The sequence below is a fragment of the Equus przewalskii genome, chromosome 3, assembly GCF_037783145.1.
Source record: "Equus przewalskii isolate Varuska chromosome 3, EquPr2, whole genome shotgun sequence".
Taxonomy (NCBI): Eukaryota; Metazoa; Chordata; class Mammalia; order Perissodactyla; family Equidae; genus Equus; species Equus przewalskii.
The window spans coordinates 21,546,496-21,564,787 of NC_091833.1; the positions used below are offsets into that span (position 1 = coordinate 21,546,496).

The following is an 18,292-nucleotide window of genomic DNA, read 5'->3' on the forward strand; positions in this document are numbered from 1 at the left end:
GGAAATTATCTCTGGAGCTGTTTGTTAACGAAGCCGAAGGCTAACCTTTAGGGCTCATTAAAATTCCACTGATGAAAACTCTCGCGCTGGTCTCTTTTTTCCTGGATCCATCCCTGTGTTACCGAGAGCTGGTGTGTGGAAATTGGTCTGGGCCCTCCCCTTTCGCCCTCCCCTTTAATCTCTTGGTCAGGTTTAGGCAGAGATTTTTAAAGCTTATAGATTTCTCTTTCTCCCTCTCAGAGTATGTGTTGTGAATCCAGACAAACACGAATGGGTCTCTGAATGTGTAACTGTTACTGAGCCACTCTGACCCAGCAGTCCTGCTGAATCTGTCTTCCTCCGTCAATAAAGGAATGAAGTCATTTAGGGAGAATTAAAAGGGGCACAAAGAGGGATGTGCTTTCTGTACCTGACGGTAGAAATAAATATGGAGACAAGGGAGAGAAATGACAAACCTCCAAGTATAAGGCAAAATTGGTGGAATGCAATGAGTTGTTTTAATGAATCTATTTGCTAAATAACAATCAGTTAAAATACAGCCATTTTTATCCAGAGATCCCTGCATGGTGACAGCAGCCACTCTCCTGTCCTGCTGGTGGATAAGACCTTCCAAATCCTCCCAAAGAGCTGCAGCATTCAGGTGCCGAAGAGCATCTGAATTCATTTGGTCTATCTTTGTAAAAGGATGCCATTGATGGCACATAGCTTCATTATTACTATTGCTAAACAGATGGAAAATAATTGTTTATGGAATTTGTGTTTTAATCGCATTAATGTATTTGGCAGGGAGATCTATCTAAGTACACAATTGAAAGCCTGCTTTTGATCTGGGCCCCTTCAGGGCATTTTCCGTGACTGATAAACTGCTCCTCTGAGTTCATAGGCAAATGATGAAAATGATAAAAAGAAAAGAAGAAGAAGAAGAAAGCCAGGCACCAACCTCCCATTTGGGTATTTTGTTCCCTTGGAGAATCAGACAAGTTAGCCAGGCTTGCAGTCCTGCTGACGACTCAGCATACATCTCACCCAGTTATACACCCACACAGGGCTCCCTGCGAATGCCCTCATCTCTCGCCTCCCTCCTTCTCCAGTTCCCTCCTCCCCTTTGCACACAAACACACACACATGCTCGATGCAAGAATTCATATGCTCTATCTTTTCAAAGATTCCTATTGCCTTTTCATATGGGCCAGTTTAGATGATTTTAAAGTATTTATCAATAATAGCCCTCACATATTTTCCCCCTTTCACCCATCACACATTTCTTGGTTAGCATTAAAATGTGACATGATAGAAATCAGAAGCTCTGCTTTTAATGAAAATGAATGTTCTAATTGTGAAATATCTTGTCCTCTAAATATTCTGCTGTAAATCAGGCTGAGTGCAGCCAGAGGCAAGAGCAAGCCCTGTTAACTTGCCAATTTCCCTCTTACTGAGACCCAAAGAACGGAATCTGTAGGAAATTTGATAGCCACTGAAAGAAAGGGTCCTATAGATTCCCATTTCTGAAGCACAGTCCCCATCTTTCCTCCTCTTGAGATGGTTGATCGGACATTTCCCTCCCTTCTTAGAAGAACAAGATTTGAGGAGATTTTAAATTCTTGGATGGATTTGTTTGTTTGTTTGTTTGGTGGATTTCTCCTTCTCATTCTTTCTCCTCTGCAGAACACAACTAGCAAATGATTGGATCTTTGACAGAACAAAGGTATTTTTGATGGCCTCTGTAATCTAGTGCGCTAATGCGCCCAGTCCCCTCATTGTCTTGCTGTCTGATCCCATCCCTTCTGCCAGACAGTCACTGCGGGATGAGTCACTTTTAATGTCTGATAATCAAGGTGAATTTTCAAAAAGCTGCCATTTTGGAATTATGCACTATATCACAGTGTCAGGGACGAGTGGAGGAGGAACGAGGAAGGAAAGGCTAAGATAGACACCTACTGCACATTTGGAGAACTGCAGGACACAGCAACACCGTGCCAGCTGAGATGTGTCTGGAGGGTCTAAGTCGATCGAGGCGTCCATAATGAGAAGAAGACTATGTTAATTATAAATTAAAAATAACTTCTATGATAATGAAGATTATATGCACAGGAGGAAACGTCTTAGTTAAAACAGACTGGAGGGATGGAATTAAGCACCAGCCATTTGGGGGTATGGATTCTGTACCTACTGAATATATTGTGATTCATTAAATAACCTAATACAAACTTACATGAGAGAAAGAATAGAAGTGAATTATGGCTGTCTCCGTGGATGCTGCATTGTCTGCCATCCTTATTGAAGCAACATCACCTACGGGAGGTTACCTAGCAGAGGAATACAACCTCCCTTCAGCCAGGGAGACTGGATATTTTTGGAACCATTTAAAGGACTGAAACCTTTTTCCCCCGTGAAATAGCGAGGGAGATATTTAGAAACCCCAGGTAAACAAAGGCCAATCAAATATTCTTGCAAGACTGCAACTATTCAAATATACATTGGTCAGTGTCTTCTCCAAGGTAATTAACTAAACCAACTGTTAAGTATGGTGGCTCTGGAATTTTTTAAAAAATCGTTAGCATTGTATTAAATAGTAGAGTTGTTGAAGGAAAATGATATAAGAATAGCCTGCTACTTCTGTTTAATGTTCAGATAAGTGAATGCCTATAAATAGAACCAGGATGTTTTGACTAGGGAAATGCTGTCCTCATTACAGCTGGGAGATGCTGGGGTGGTTTAAAGCTGAAGCTTCAAAGCCTTGTCCTGCTGTATAAAAGCGCGAGGGTTTTCATGGCTGTTCAGTGGCTGGTCGGAGTCTGCAGGTGCTTTATCTGTCCTGGGGTAGGGAGGCAATGACATTTCTGATAACACTATTTTGTAACCATAATTAATACTTATATATTTCCTCTAAGAGAGGGCTTTAAACACCTGCATATCTTCTTCAACACAAGTTATGTTTACAGATTATTACACCTTGTTATTGTCTAGAGGTTAACTAGTCCCTTCTCTCCCCATTCTCTACCCCTATCTTCACCACTATCACACGCACACACACACGCGCGCGCACTATGCTTAACAGATGGTTGCAAAATAAGCAGAGAAAGAAGGAAATATTTAGCTACCATGCTACTGTTCTCATGTATACAAAAGATTAGAAAATATTCTCTCATACAGAGAATATTTGAGATGAAAGTGACCCCTTAGAGATCTTTTGCTACAACCTAATTGTACTAAAACAACTAGAGAAGTGACTTGTCCTAGGACACTCAGTCAGAGAATGGCAGATGCCAGGCTAGCCTCCAGGCGTCTAACTGCAACCTGACATGCTTTCCACGCAGTGTGCTCTCTTCCCATTAAAAGAAGCAGGTCTCTGCTGCTGGGCTAAATAGTGATTAATGCACAGATGTCACAACGAAAGAAAGAAAAACCTGAGGAAGAGAGAAGAATCATGTATATTTGCAACTATGATACAAAGGAATCAAATGGAAAATAGTATGAAATAAAGAAGAGCAAAATGTCAATAGAACATCTATCTAACTAAACGATCTGCCTAGTCAGGAATACTGTTAGAAGGCAGAATTGTCCTTTCTTAAGGAAAGTGGGGGAGACGTTTGGAACTAGACAAGAAAGCAAACACTGCTTGCAAAAGTCACACTGCTTTATTTCTCTCTATGTATTTTCAACTGAAATATTAGAATAATGCAGTCATTTTCAAACATAGATTCTTTCTGTAGTTCTTGAGATCCTGCCTAGGCTCTGTAAATTAGTGACACAGCTGACTAGGACTGAACCAGCATTTCTTTTTCTTCTTCTAGAATCTAGATCCTTAGAAGGTACAGCCTGCCTTGCTCTCTGAGGAAAGGTCTACGTGATATGACCTGGCAGGTGCTTCCGCATCTATGATTTCCCTTTCACTGTGTTCTGCCTCGTGTTGGACTAATCTCTCTCTGAAGTGTTTTACACATTTTTATTAAAATATCTCTCTATGCTTTGAGGACTCTGAGATCCTCAACATGAAACTCCTGCACCCTCAAGTATTTCCCCTGTTTTAGTGTGAAACCTGATGGATTTTCTTCACAAACACCTAATGACAATAGGAACATTCTTGAAGGCACTAGATGATAATAATGATTAACCAGACATTATTACAAGCCAGAGCAGGACCTGCCAGTAGCTCTGCTTTTCCTTCTAAGAGAACCTAAAGAAACGCCTGCACTAAGAATTAAAAAGAAGAAATAAAATCCATATCAATAGAGAATGTGTTTTAGTATGATAGAGAATCTTTGGCAGATAAAGGAAGGGATCAGAAGATTATGTATTATGTAAGAAATTCTAACAAGTAAGATGAAGGATGGAGATGTGGTAGTCGATAGACACTGAAGGGGTTAAAAAAAACAAATTGTGATTCCTTCAAGTATCAAAACAAATAGGCTTTCATATTCTCTCTGATCCAACTTTTTGCTTCTGGGGAGGAAAAAAATTGAAGAACGTACATCTGGCTGGTGGGGTAAACACAGAGATATGTTATCTGGTTTTGCTCTGGAGAGCTATCAAGAGACTTAATGGGACTTCCGTTTCAATGGTACTGTTAGGAATAGAATTTCTCAACCTCAGCACTGTTAACGTTTTCCAATAGACAATTCTTTGTTGGAGAGAAGGAGAAAAGCCAGGAAGGTGGGTGTCCTGTGCATTTTAGAACGTTCAGCACCATCCCTGGCCTCTACCCAGTATACCAGTAATACCCCCAAGTTGTGACAACTAAAATGTCTTCACACATTGCCAAACCTCCCGTCCCCTGAGGAGCAAAGTCACCTTTGGTTGTAAACCACTGGACTAGAGGGAACGGTTCTCATTTGGGAAAATAGGCTCAGTTGTCCTATGTTTTGGAGACGATTATTCTTTATACAATAAGGCCTATGTTTCTGACAATGCGTTCAAAACACAGCAGGCACTTCATGGTGCCTGATGTTGCCCATGGATTGACTAATGACTGGTTCTCCCACAGAACTCAGAGTTCAAAATACCTGTAATCAAGTCTAGAGGGAGGCATGTCTCAAAAAGAATTAAGCAATTAGTTATTGACATATGGGGTTGACCAGGATCAAATAGATGCAAAGCGAACTACATTTTTGAAAGATATATGATATCAACAAAACATTTTGAAAGAAATTAAAGACCTAAATAAATGGAAAGACATCCATGGTCAAGAATTGGAAAATTTAACATTGTTAGGATTGCAGCACTTCCCAAAGAGACACCACCCTAGGTTGTTTTCTTTTTTTAATATGACTATTTGAGACAAAAATGAACTTGAAGCCCCCAATCTTCTATAGCAAGCAGGTTGAGCAGCAATGGAGAGCATATTTTTCAATATCCCTTTCAAATGTGGCCAAGGAGGATAATGGAGGGGAAGGGACCTCCCAAGGCCATGGAGAACAATGACCTGGGAAGCTCCCCCAGGGAGCAGAACAAGAGCCCAATCAAAGAACAGTCCCTACCCCTAGAGGAGCTTTACCGTGTCATCCCACAGAGATTTCAGAATTGCTGTGAATCAGTGACTGCTGTATGATTGCCATAATTTCCCTTTCTAAATGGAAGTATTTATTATAGTTACCCTGTCTCTCTTCCACCACTATATGTGGGGCATGTGGGGGCAAGTAACTTGGCTTGTAAGTTCATAAGTATCTGGATCAAGAGGAGCCATATGAGATCCAGTGCTTTGAGTTTGAAATGTGATTGGATAAGAGTTTGGGGTGTCTTCTTTAAAGAAGAGGTGGCAATATTTTGCATGTAAAAGTGGGGAGAAAGGGGCCAGCCCCGTGGCCGAGTGGTTAAGTTTGCACGCTCTGCTTCAGCAGCCCAGGGTTTCGCCGGTTCGGATCCTGGGTGCAGACATGGCACCGCTCATCAGACCATGCTGAGGCGGCGTCCCACATAGGACAACCAGAGGCACTCACAACTAGAATATACAACTATACTGGGGAGCTTTGGGGAGAAGAAGAAAAAAAAAAAGTTTGGCAACCGATATTAGCTCAGGTACCAATCTTTAAAAAAGAAAAAAAAGGGTCGGGAGGGGATATTTGTTACCAAAAAAACAGACTGTGGCAGGTTTTATCACTCTTTTCAATTATTTGCTGCCGTTCCCTGTGAAATGATTATCCATACCACTCATTTTCATTTGATTCACACTTATCCATATGGGCGACTGTCTCTTTGATGTTAGGCTTGGTCATACAGCTTTGTTTTGCCAATGAATGTGGGTAGAAGTGATATATACAGCTTCCCAGCAGACACTTAGCATGTTATGGTTTAATCATCAGTTCTTTCCCTCTGTTGCTGTCTCCAGCTGAAAGCATTTAATGGGCACCACCAAATCAATTCAGAGATTTCAGCAGAAGGTATGATGGACATGATCTTGATTTAGTCTCGGGTGTGAAGCTTTTTAAAAATCAGCCTTATTACTCAAAGCATTTCTCAGTTTTATCTTTTGTTGGTTGGAAGTGAAAAATAGTTGCATTTTTCAATCCCATTTTCAAACCAGCAAGCTCTTTCTCGAGCTCTCTCTTCTTGTATTACATTGTTAAATGTAGCCAATAGAAACTAAAGCACACCAGGAGCTTTCTGTTTCTTATCCACCTCCCTACATCCACAAGCTATTTAGGCACATGATCTGCCTTCCTGGAAAAGCCAGATTTAAGCAATGCAATTTTTTTATTCAAAAACAGAAGAAAATCAGAAAAAGCATTTGACAAAATCTATCACCCTTTCATGACTTAAAAAAATTGCTCAATACTAGGACTAAAAGGAAAATTCCTCAGTCTGAAAAAGGGCGTCTACAAAACCCCAAAGCTAAGATCATACTTAGGGTAAAAGACTAAATGCCTTCCCACTAAGTTCAGGAACTAGACAAGATATCCACACTCACCACTTCTACTCAACATTGTACTGGAGGTTTTGCTAGTGCAATCAGGGAAGAAAAAGAAATAAAAGGATCTAGGTTGGAAAGGAAAAAGTAAAACTATCTCTGTTTTCAGATGATATGATCTTGGTATATAGAAAATCTTAAGCCATCCACAAAAAAAGCAATGATTACAACTAATAAACAAGTTCAACAGTGTTTGCAGGATACAAGATCAATATACAAAAGTCAATTGTATTGCTATACACTAGCAATGAAAAATCCATACATGAAATTAAGAAAAAAATTCCATTTATAATAGTATTAAAAAGAATAAAATACTTGAGAACAAACTTCTGAAGTTTCAAGCCAAGTAGCGGTCATTCTTTTCATCCTTTGTCATTTGCCTTTTTGTGGCTCCCTCCAGGGCTCACTCAAAGTGGTTCTATTTGAATAAGAGTTCTGCTGGGTGGTTTGGTTCAGGGACAGGAGTGTTGGTATGTGTATGTGTAATTTTTGGTGGAGGGCAATTATCCTAGTGAAGAATTTTTAACTTATATCTTTACAAGTCGGGGGTTATGTGCATACTTGACTTAAGGTGAATTAGACCTTAGATTTCCCTGTAGAATCTTGTAGAAATGATTTACCTTAACATTTTGGGAGTCATTTTACCAATATAAATTGCCTTGTAACTTTATATATTTTCTTACGTCAATTCTGCCTGATAATCACTCTGTCTTCTGTACATCTGTACCTTGTACAAATTCCTATTTCTGCATGTTTCCCACCATTTTGTAATTATTTGTGTTCATGTCTGCCTCTGACACCAGACCATGAAAACAAAGAGAGCATTTTATTAACTTTGCATCCCCAATGCTTAGAACATGTTCAATGCATGTTTGCCATCCTGAATTCGTTTCCATGGGACTTCTGTTTTCCACCTGCTTGAGGGCTATCTTCCTAAAGTCTTCTCGCCTCCAAAGTTTGCATGTCAGTCCCCTCAAATTATAGGTTGATATATAAATTAATACGTCTCCTCTCCATGCATTACATCAATTTCCTTATTTCTAAAGTTACCACTAACCGTCATTTCACCATTGGCCATAGTGAGAAACAGCCCATGAGAGTCATGTTAAATGTGCCTTGTAATGGGGTTTCAAGGCACAGTATGAGAACAGCTTATCTGTGAACAAGGTTTTAAACATAAGAAAAAAAATCTCTGTCCATTCTTTCTTTTCTCTATCTCTTCTTCATCGATATTTCTTAGCCCTTTTAACCTAAAACAATAGTGGATCTGAGAAGCTGAGATCCTCTGTCTGCCATTTAAGCACAGACTATGCATGTCTTTTCAGAGACAGACAGCTGCCCTTGTATTTAGAATAAGGACAGCAAGAAGCCCACATATAGTTCATGCTTGATGGATATTTATTGTTCAATACAGGCCAAAGGAACCTGCCCTATCACTAGTGTTTCTATCGCTGTGACTATCAGCCTATCACATCAGACATCATGATAATTGATTGAGATCTGGGTGGAATGGAGGGACATTCTTAATGGTTGATTGACTGAAAAATCCATCACTAAACAATACAGTCAACATTATAGTCACAGATTATATATTCTGTTCTGAGAGTTTTTAATCCACATAGCCATTGTTTTTGCAGAAGTTGACTTGAGGCTCACTGGTTTAATAGGTATTTTCTCATAGAGATGGTCTCAACTTGACCTGACCAGAGACGGAAGTTTACCAAGACCCAAACAACCAAAATGTTTCAGTCTTTGAAAGAAAGATACATGAACATTAACTAACAGATTAGTGTCTTCCCAAGAGTCTATCTTTGTGAGAAAAGTCTTTGCCATTTATCTTGAATAAATGGTGCTATTCAAACCGTGGTCTGTGGACCAGTGCTGGTCTGTGAACTGTTCGTTTCTGGTTCATGATGAGACAAATACAAAGATTAAAAATGAGCATTTAGAAAATTTTACAGCAGCTTGACAGTACTTTTATGTCTGGGTAATCTAGTCATAAAAAAATAGGTCTGGTATTTTGTATTTCTTTTACATTGCATTTTTCCAGTATTAATTTTTTCATGTTTTATAAAAATATTTGTTTATTGGTATGGTTTTTTTTTAAAACTGGTCTTTACCACAGATTATTTGGAAAACATAATTAAAGTACCATGTCTCATCTCTACTTGTTTGCTAGTTTTATTTGCTTTACTCCAATCTCCAGACTTCGTTCCATTTTATACTCACCACCATTTTCTCTGAACATGCTGAACTTAGATCATTTTCCTCTCCTTAACCTGCAGGCAGTAGATGTGTTAAAGGCTTGAGGCACTGGTAGCGGCTTCGTGGAAAGCCCCTGGTGTTTAGGGGTTCATTGTGGTCATGAAGCTGATAAAGTCCCCTTCTGGGCACTTCAACAATGTATTTATCATTTTGGGGGTAGAAAAGTTTGTTCCTGTTGGTTGTGACTTTGACTTCTAGAATTATCAAGCTCTAATAGGCTTCAGTAAACGATCCTTTCCCTGCCACTTTCAAAAAGCCCATGTGGCCCTTACAATGCTGGAGAAGTTCATCTTAATCCACCATGCCCTTCCAGCCTTACTAACCTCCACATCATCTCCGCACAACCCAATAAATGTCGGTTCTCCACGAGTACTATTTCAAGTGAACTGATATATCGTTCATTGTTATATTTCATTTGATTCTTGTGCTGAGCAGTCAACCTGTCTCCAGGAGAACTATATTTAACTGATTATGTCTTAACCTATGACATCATATTTTTTAAAGACGGTGATTTGAAGACATTGATATCTATTGCCGTTTACAGCTCCTTTTCATCCAGATTGATTATATGCTCATGACGGGGATGTGAGTGATGGAATGGAGAGAGCTAGACCAGAGTCGGGGAGACCAGTTGAGAGGTTACTGCAGTAATCCAGGCAAGAAATAATGTGAGACCGATCCAGGATAGTGACAGTGGTGTTGGAGAAGAAAGGATGAGCATGAGAAATATTTAGGCTTTAGAGCAACAGGATTTGGTGCCTAATTAGATGTGGAGGTTGAGAATGAGGAAAAGTTGAAAATGACCCAAATTTTTGGTTTGATGTAACTAAGTGGATGGTGATAAGACAGGCAGATAGGAGGAATAACAAGTTTGCAGAAATATGGGGAGAGAGGAGGTGATGGATTCAGCTTTGAACATACCAAGTTCACCAGCATGACATCCTGGCAGTTGGATATATGAGTCTGAAACTCAGGAGAAAAGTCTGGGCGACAGATTTGGATTTTCTTAAGTCATGGGTATATAAGGCATTAAAATCATAGAATTGAATGAGAACATGGAGATGTGTAATATTTTAAAATGTCTTAGAACCATTTCAATTTATTCAACTTCCCCTTAAAATTTAAGGTTTTTGATAGTTATAGTTTCTTTATCTTCCATGTGATAAAATAGGATAATCTAGTTGTATCCTAATAGTTTACACATAGGCACTATGGGATTCTATGAAAAGTGAAGCTGATCAGAGAGATTGGCTGTAATGTTTCCTAAACTTGGAACTCTGTCTTCTAGTGTAGCCCAGATTATCCAACTCCCCCTCATCCAGCTCTCCTCATTAACAGTTACTAAAAACATGCAAATGTATATATTAGGATTGTATGTGTGTCAGCCCATTTCATTCAGTTCAATCATCACATGACCCTCTAAGAGATATTAATAAACTCATTTACAGTTGAGAAAATGAACTCAGAGCTATTACATGGATGGAAAGTGGCTAAAGTCACCATCCATTAGCATTGTGAATCTCCAGCCATCTGGTAACATGTGCTATTGGACAGCAACATATTTAGGGCCCCACTCTGTACTGGTCATCCCAAGTGCTCATACCTCTGTCTGCCTTAACCAAATCAGACACCAACAAATAGCCAATTTTTGTGGTTCAAAAATGTTTTATGATAAGTCTTATCAAGAATGCACCAAGAGGCATGGAAATGTTCATCCTTTTTCACCCAGCAATCTTGCTTCTATGAAACTACCCTAAGGAAATATTCAAAGGGGCACCCCAAAATTTATTCATAAGTTGATTTATTTAACAAATATTTTTAGTGAGCATCTACCAGTCTCAGGCACTATGCTGGGAACTGGGAATACAATTGTCAATTAGACACAGTCTCTGCCCTCTAAGAACTCCCAGTCCAGAGTATCAAGGGGATGTGGTACCCACAATGACAGAGCACTTGACTGGGTATCCTGGAATACGAAAGAGGAGGCTCTCACCAGTCTGGGCAGGGAGTCTTCCTGGAGGAAATGATGCACAGACTGAATTGGTTGTAGGTGTTAGTCTTGGGAAGATGGGAAGTAAGAACGTTCCAGACAGAAGCAACAACATAAGCAAAATGAAAGGAAAAGAAACTACATTAGGGTCTTTCAAGAATGGACAGTTTGGAGACGTACACCATGTTCTGGAGCCTCACTTTTACTCTGTAGGTCAGAGGTACTCCCAGTGTACTCAGAGCAGCTCTACTGTTTCTCAGACAAGCTTTAGGGGCCTTTGTCAACAGGGAGGTGGGGTGGGGCTGGGAATTGGTCCAGGATCTGAACCCCACCCCTGCCATAAACCAAGTTCTCTGGGAAATTTTACTTAAGATATTTAAAAGAAGGGTTCCACTGCTGAAGAGAAAGTTTAAATATCTTTCATGGGGAGCAATGGGAGATCTTTAAGCTAGCGAGTGACTAGAACAGGCATACATTTCAAGTAGATTACACTGGTGGCTATGGGGAGGATACTGCACACAGTATTTAATTATAACTAGAAACAATGCAAATGTCCAATAATAAGTGTGATAAAATAATAATAATAATAATATAATAATAGCTACCATTTATCAAATGCTTACTGTATACAAGCACAGTGCTAAGTACATATATACTCCACATCATTTAACCTTGATGGAAACCACATAAGTATTATCAAGATTTTGCAAATTTGAGAACTGAGGCTTAATGAGGATCAGTAGCTGGTTTTGCATCATCCAGCTATCAAGAGGTGGGCTGGAATTCCATCCCAAATCTGTCTGGCTGCCATTCTGACATGCCATTCTGACTCCTGAGCTATGATAAATCCACACAGAGGAATGTTATTCAACCTTTTGAAATTGTGTTGTCAAAGACTATTTAATGATATGGGAGAAATGTCTATAGAAAGTCAAATGAAAAAAATTTACAAAAAACATATAGAATCATTCCAACTTTATTAAATATATTAAAATGTTAAAAATATGTATCACTGAGTGGTAGGACTGTGGGTAATTTTAACTTTTGTTCTTGAGTTTTTCTTCCAAATTTTCTAGAATGAGCATATGTTCCTTCAATCATTGGAAGCATAACAAAAAGTTATATATAAAAAAAATATTCAAGGTGAAATGTTTTCATCAGTCATTCTCACTCTAGACCCAAGAGGTAGGATTAGTTCTTCAACAAGTCTTTCAGAACAACAGTGCAAACTAGCACGTGTGCAGGATGTAAGGGAAATTGCTCTGTGCTAACTACTAATCTTATAACCTTAAAGTTAAATTCTCTGGATCTCAGTTTCTTTGCCTGGGAAATGAGGAAGTTAAGATAAATAGTCTTTACAATTCCTAAAAACACTAAATTTTATAGGTTTGATTTTTTTTTTTTAGTTCAAATGAAATCAAGCAGGGGACATAAAAGAAATATTAGGGGCTGGCCCGGTGGCGCAGCGGTTAAGTTCATACATTCCACTTCGGCGGCCCAGGGTTCACCAGTTCGGATACTGGGTGTGGACCTATGCACTGCTTGACAAGCCATGCTGTGGCAGGTGTTCCACATATAAAGTAGAGGAAGATGGGCATGGGTGTTAGCTCAGGACCAGTCTTCCTCAGCAAAAAATAGGATTGGCAGCGGATGTTAACTCAGGGCTAATCTTCCTCCAAAAAAAGAAAGAAAGGAAGAAATATATTAAACTCTTCTTGCTTTAGTTACATTTTCATAGGCATTTAGGGAGGGTTCTTTGATGAGGTTTTGGCTATCTGGTAATACGATATATGCTCAGCCACATTCAACATCTGAGCACCACTCAATCCTTTCACAAAAATTTTTCTCATTTCGTCTTCACTAAAACCTTTTGAGGTGAGCATTATTATCCCTGTTTTTGCTGACGTAGATCAAGGAGTTAAGGAATTCACTAGGGGTCTCTCATGATATGCTATAGCCAGGTTTCAGCCCAAATGCTTCTTTGTGAATTCCTGGAATACTGTTAGTTCTGATGTGGAAGTGTTTGCTTATTTGTTTTATCATTTCAATTACCTCCTATATTGGTTGTAAAAAACACAGTTCCTATCCTCAAATATTTTGTATTGTAAAAGAAAGACAATGTTCTTTTAAAGAAACAATTCTGAAATTAAAATTAAGAATGATATGTAACGGGGACAAATGGAGGCTTTCTGTGATGTCTCTGTATCCTTTAGTGAGAGACGAACAAAAGGACATTATTATAAAATTGCAAATGGGGGCAGAAACAGTCACTTGTCATTAGTGTCAGAGTCATTTTAATGAAAATTAACCCCAGAAATGCTTGACTAAGCAGTGGAAACCTAGGCATCATTTGGACCCCGACAGAACCAGGGCAGTTAAATCTTTCCTACCTGCATATGAGCTTAAGAGAATCAATCAGTCCAAAGCCACTGGCCATCCTAATTGCTCTAATTATTGTCTCAGGAAACACTAGATAATACCTATGAGGTACACAAGATAGCCACAGCCCAGAATAATCTTGTAACCAAAGAATTCCCGGAGGAATATGCAGACAGCGCTCACAAAGCCTGGACCAGCCCAGTTGGATAATCAAGCATTAAAATATGTAGTTTGACAGAGAGGATGGATTCCATAGCAGAGGGTGTAGTCTCCCGCTGGGGATGACCCTGTTCTGTGGAAGCACAGCACTGAAGAAATCAGGCAGGTCATCTCCGAGAGTCATATTGGTAGCTTAGAGACACTTCAGCCCCTGAAGATTGCTACCCAGTGTGTGTGTGTACCCATGTGCACGCGTGCACATGCGGCCTTCAGGTAGAAGAACCAAATGTGATGATTTGTTCACTGTGCCCAGACTTATTTCTTGAATGTAACTACTCACCTAGCATTTATGGGCTCTGTGAAGAGGATTATGTCTAAGTAGGAGCTTCTAGGATTTTGTGAGTGACTATCGACTTCTTAAATTCCCTGCTGTCCTGAGATGAAAGAGTGACCCAAGGGGTAAGCTTGATCTCAGAGAATAAGTGTAAACAAGGTGTTTTGTGCATGATTAGCACTGATTTACCATGTGTACATCATTTGGGACATGGCGGAGGGTGCATGGTTTATCTTGCTCAGACATTGCTTCTCCAGTAGGTTATCTTCTTCAAGGTAGTTACGGAAGTAACTGTTTTGAAGTGCTCTGGTTCTCTGAGGAATGTTGATGTGTGGATAAAGGATGATGCATCAAACAGCCCTGGACCAGAAGTTGGGGACACGGTCTCAGCTCTGCCACTGCGTCTCACAAGTAAAGTAACTTACAGGTGCCATTAATTCTTCATCATCAAGAGCAGAACTATATGTTTACTTATATAAGTAACCCAGAACAAATGAAATAATACGTCAAAGCACTTAAATCTCACTGTATGTAAAGTATAACAAAAGTTAAGGGCCCCTTACTGCATTGCAAGGTACAGGTTCTGTAGGACATACAAATAAGATACGTTTCATATCTTTAGGGAGCTTGGAATGTAGTGAGGTGACAGACCAATGCATGTTTGCAACCACTTGAGGTGTAACAGACATTGCAATAATTGCTATGAGAAAATTTATTCAGTCATTCAACAAGTACTGGCAGACACTGTGCAAACTCTAAAAGCAATTACTTTGAGGTGTGGGGAGGCAAAGTCATGAAGCTTTATAGAAATGAGCATTTGGACAGGGCTTTGAGGAAGAGGTAAAATTTGCTAGGCAGAGATAAATTGAGGCAGGTGTGACAAAGGTAATGGAAGAGTAAAAGGCATGGGAATCTTACAGGGTGTGCTTGGGAAAGAGAGAGCAGTCTGGTTGGGCAAAAGTCAAAAATGTTAATTAGAAAAGGAGGAGGTAGTAAGAGAGATGCCTGAAAAGATCTCTTGTGGCCAGATTCAAGGTGGCCAAGTTGAGAAGTTTGAACTTTATTCTATAGATATCAAAGACTTGGGGCAGAGGAGTGACATGATTACATCTGTGCTATAGGACAGTAAGTCTGTCGATGGAGTAAAGGAGGGGAGGAAACTCAGTAGAAGTTTTTTTCAAGAGTCCAGCCAAGAGACGACCAAACTCGGGCAGAGAGGGATAGAAAAGAGAAGTGGATGCAGAAGATATGGGGGATGTAGAATCCAGAGAACATGACATCTATTTGGACAGGGCCAAGGAGAGGATGGAGTTGAAGATGATGCTTCTCAAGTGTAACTATCAGCAACCCAGCCTTTGGCAAATTCTTGAAATGAGTAGGCTTTATTTTTGCAGCTTCGGACAGCTCAGCGCAGTACCCCTTCTTCTGCTGTCAGAACCATGTGCACTCCCTTCCTTTCCACTGTCAAAGTCTGTCATCTGGAAAGGGTGTGAAATTCATCCCGTCTGGAAAGAGCTTACAATGTTACCCTTTCCAGGTATTTGCCCTTCAACAGATTTCTGAGCTTTGAGGTAGAGATTGAAACCTTTAAAAAGGAAACTTCTAATGTTAGCTAATAATTTTCCAATGTGTTTCTCTTTATGTATCCTTTCAGGATGAGCCTTGAAGTGTTAGAAGGTACCTCTGTCGCCCCATCCTCCGAGGGTTTCCTATAGGCTCTGATCACCAGGCAGGCCTCCCTTGGCATGTATGTAGTAGGTCTACTATTTTCAGTTCTTTTTTTTGTCCAGGGCACTCACCAGGTCCTGTTTCTTGGCCCTCACTTGTGATTTGGGCAGGTGAGCTACTAACTAGGAAGTATTTTATTCTCAAGTTTCATATATTTCAAACTTTGCTTTGGTCCAGTCTTATTTATTGGCAGGGGTGATATTCAAAATACTAAATAACTCCTTACAGCACAGTCACTGAGTTGTCCTAAGGAACACCAACTGCAAACAACCAATGGGGCCGTATCAGAACATCCAGCTGAGTATCAGCTTGGATATTGGCATCTCTCAATTATTACAGCTGTATAAGTAAAGGTGAATCAACAGATCCATAGTCAAGAATTACATTCAGTCTTTTGAAAATTAGATTAAAACAGAATGAAAAGTAAACTATAATCCACTGCACTGTCACTGAATTTCCAAAGGCTCCTGATGCTGGTCCATTAACTACTGATCCATAGCTGTTTTCTAGGCAAGGTAGGAATGAGTTGTGAAAATTCTGTGATGTGATACACCTCCTCAACCTTAATCTTTCTCCCTTGTGCACAGGGTTTTCTCCCCAGTGCCTTTGAGATGCTCTGGAGGAGAGGAAGCGAAGCTGCCACCTGCTCCTTGCCTTGCTGCATTCTCCTCTCATTCACAGCCCCTAGTAGCAGATCCCTGGCCCAGGCTGTGTGTCACAACAGGCTGGCCTGCCTCTTATTATCCACTCAAGATTATTCACTCCTCCTTTTGTTCAAAAGACCCAAATAATTTTAGATACCACCCATAAGGCAGCAGCTGCCTCCAGAAGTGGCGTTCTGATTAAATTCCTCCTGCCCCTTTAACAGCCAACTTAAATGTCACCTCTAAATAATAACTGCTGACATTTACTCAGTGTTTACTCTGAGCCAGGCACCTGGCGAAGGGCTTCTAATAGATTTTCTCATTTCATCCACAAAATAAACCTCTGAGGTAAGTATCAGTATTATCCCCATTCTACAGATGTGGAAACTGAGAGGTTAAATAACTTACCCAAGGCCTCATAGCTAGTAAGTAGGAGAGCCAGCAGTCCAACGTCCGGGTCCTCAGTGCTGGTACATAGTAGGCACTCAATAAATTACCCGAATGATGAACAGTCCCTGCTTCCCTTTGCACTGCGTTCTTGGCATGTCCTTTACAGCAGCCCTCCCATCTGCAGTGGCTTATTCAGTGCCTGTCTTTTCAAACTCAACAAGGCCACTATTATATGCCCCCGGACCTGGTACCATGCCTGACATACTGTGGTTGTGCAATAAATATTTGTGGAAGGAGAAGACAGAAGGAGGAAGGAAGGGAAAAACAAAAAGACTTTCTAGTTTGAGGTTTGAAAACCACAACGACCCAATATGTACTTTTGAATGAAAAGAAGCTGCGTCACCGAAGACTGCGCTGGTCTTAGATTTGAAACACCAGAGTTGCAATCCCAGCTCTGTCATTTCCTGGCCGAGTAACTCCCATATCAGTTTACTTTGAGCCTCAGTTTCCACATCTCATAAAATGATTTTCTTCTTTAGAGAGATGACAATTAAATGATATCACGTACATGAATGAGGCCAGCCAAGTGCCTGCTACTGAATAATCGTTGGTTGTGTTGTTGAGTAAGAGATACATGGAAGGGGTGACGTATTTCACATCACATAGAGGAGCACGTAGTCATCACTGATACATAACACATTGCAAGAGACCAATAACTGTTTTGAGCGATTAGGCCAAATGGCTGTATGTCTAAACATTAAAATATGAAACATGCAAGTATCATCAGGAATAGCTATTTTACATCTCAATGCCATCTTTACTGAGATGTGGAGCTGTTTGCATTTATAACACAAGTGCATTGTGCTTTTCCTGGTCAGAATAGTTCAAACGTCTGTTCTTTCCTCTCCCCCACCCTTCCTGCCTCCGGAGTGAGCGAGCAAGTGAGTGAGCTTGTATTCCTTCCCCACGCTTTTCCTCCAACACCCTTCATCTGCCTGTCACTTTTCAAAGACAAGCTCCTCAGAATGAAATCCCTGCTTTCTTTGTTTTCCTGGTTTCCATTTTGTATCCTAAAATATTCACTTCAAGTTCCGCTTGACAGACGTCCCTAATCTAATCTCCACGTCTGCTTTCTAATTTTCACAGTCAGGATAAAACAAATAGGTTGGAGTTAATTGCCGGAGCAGCGGCCGGAGCTCTGAGCTGTGATTTATGAGCTGAGTGCAGGCGCTCTGCAACACATTTTTCTTAATTTATTTTTAATGAGTCTCTCAATTAATTTTCTTGGAAACATCTTAATGATGTTGGAGGCGGGTGTTAATGAGGTCTGCACCAGCTCCTAATTTTGCATATTTTAAAGTGCTTAATGTCATCTTGCACCCTTTCTTCCCATTTTAAGAAGAGTTGATGGAGGGGGGAGATTATTGTTGAATGGAGGATTTTCACTCTTCATGCCTCAGTCTTTGCTTAACCTTTCAGACTTTATGGGCTTATGGTGC

General features: G+C 40.1%; 1 long non-coding RNA gene across 1 annotated transcript in view; it reads right to left on the reverse strand.

Moving 5' to 3' along the window:
* LOC139082468 (uncharacterized) overlaps nucleotides 1-16,973 on the reverse strand; it is a 119,700-nt gene extending 102,727 nt beyond the window's left edge. The window contains exon 1 of the long non-coding RNA XR_011538498.1: nucleotides 16,812-16,973. This is a non-coding gene — a long non-coding RNA (uncharacterized lncRNA). The remainder of the gene's footprint in view (nucleotides 1-16,811) is intronic.
* Nucleotides 16,974-18,292: the final 1,319 nt, after the last annotated feature.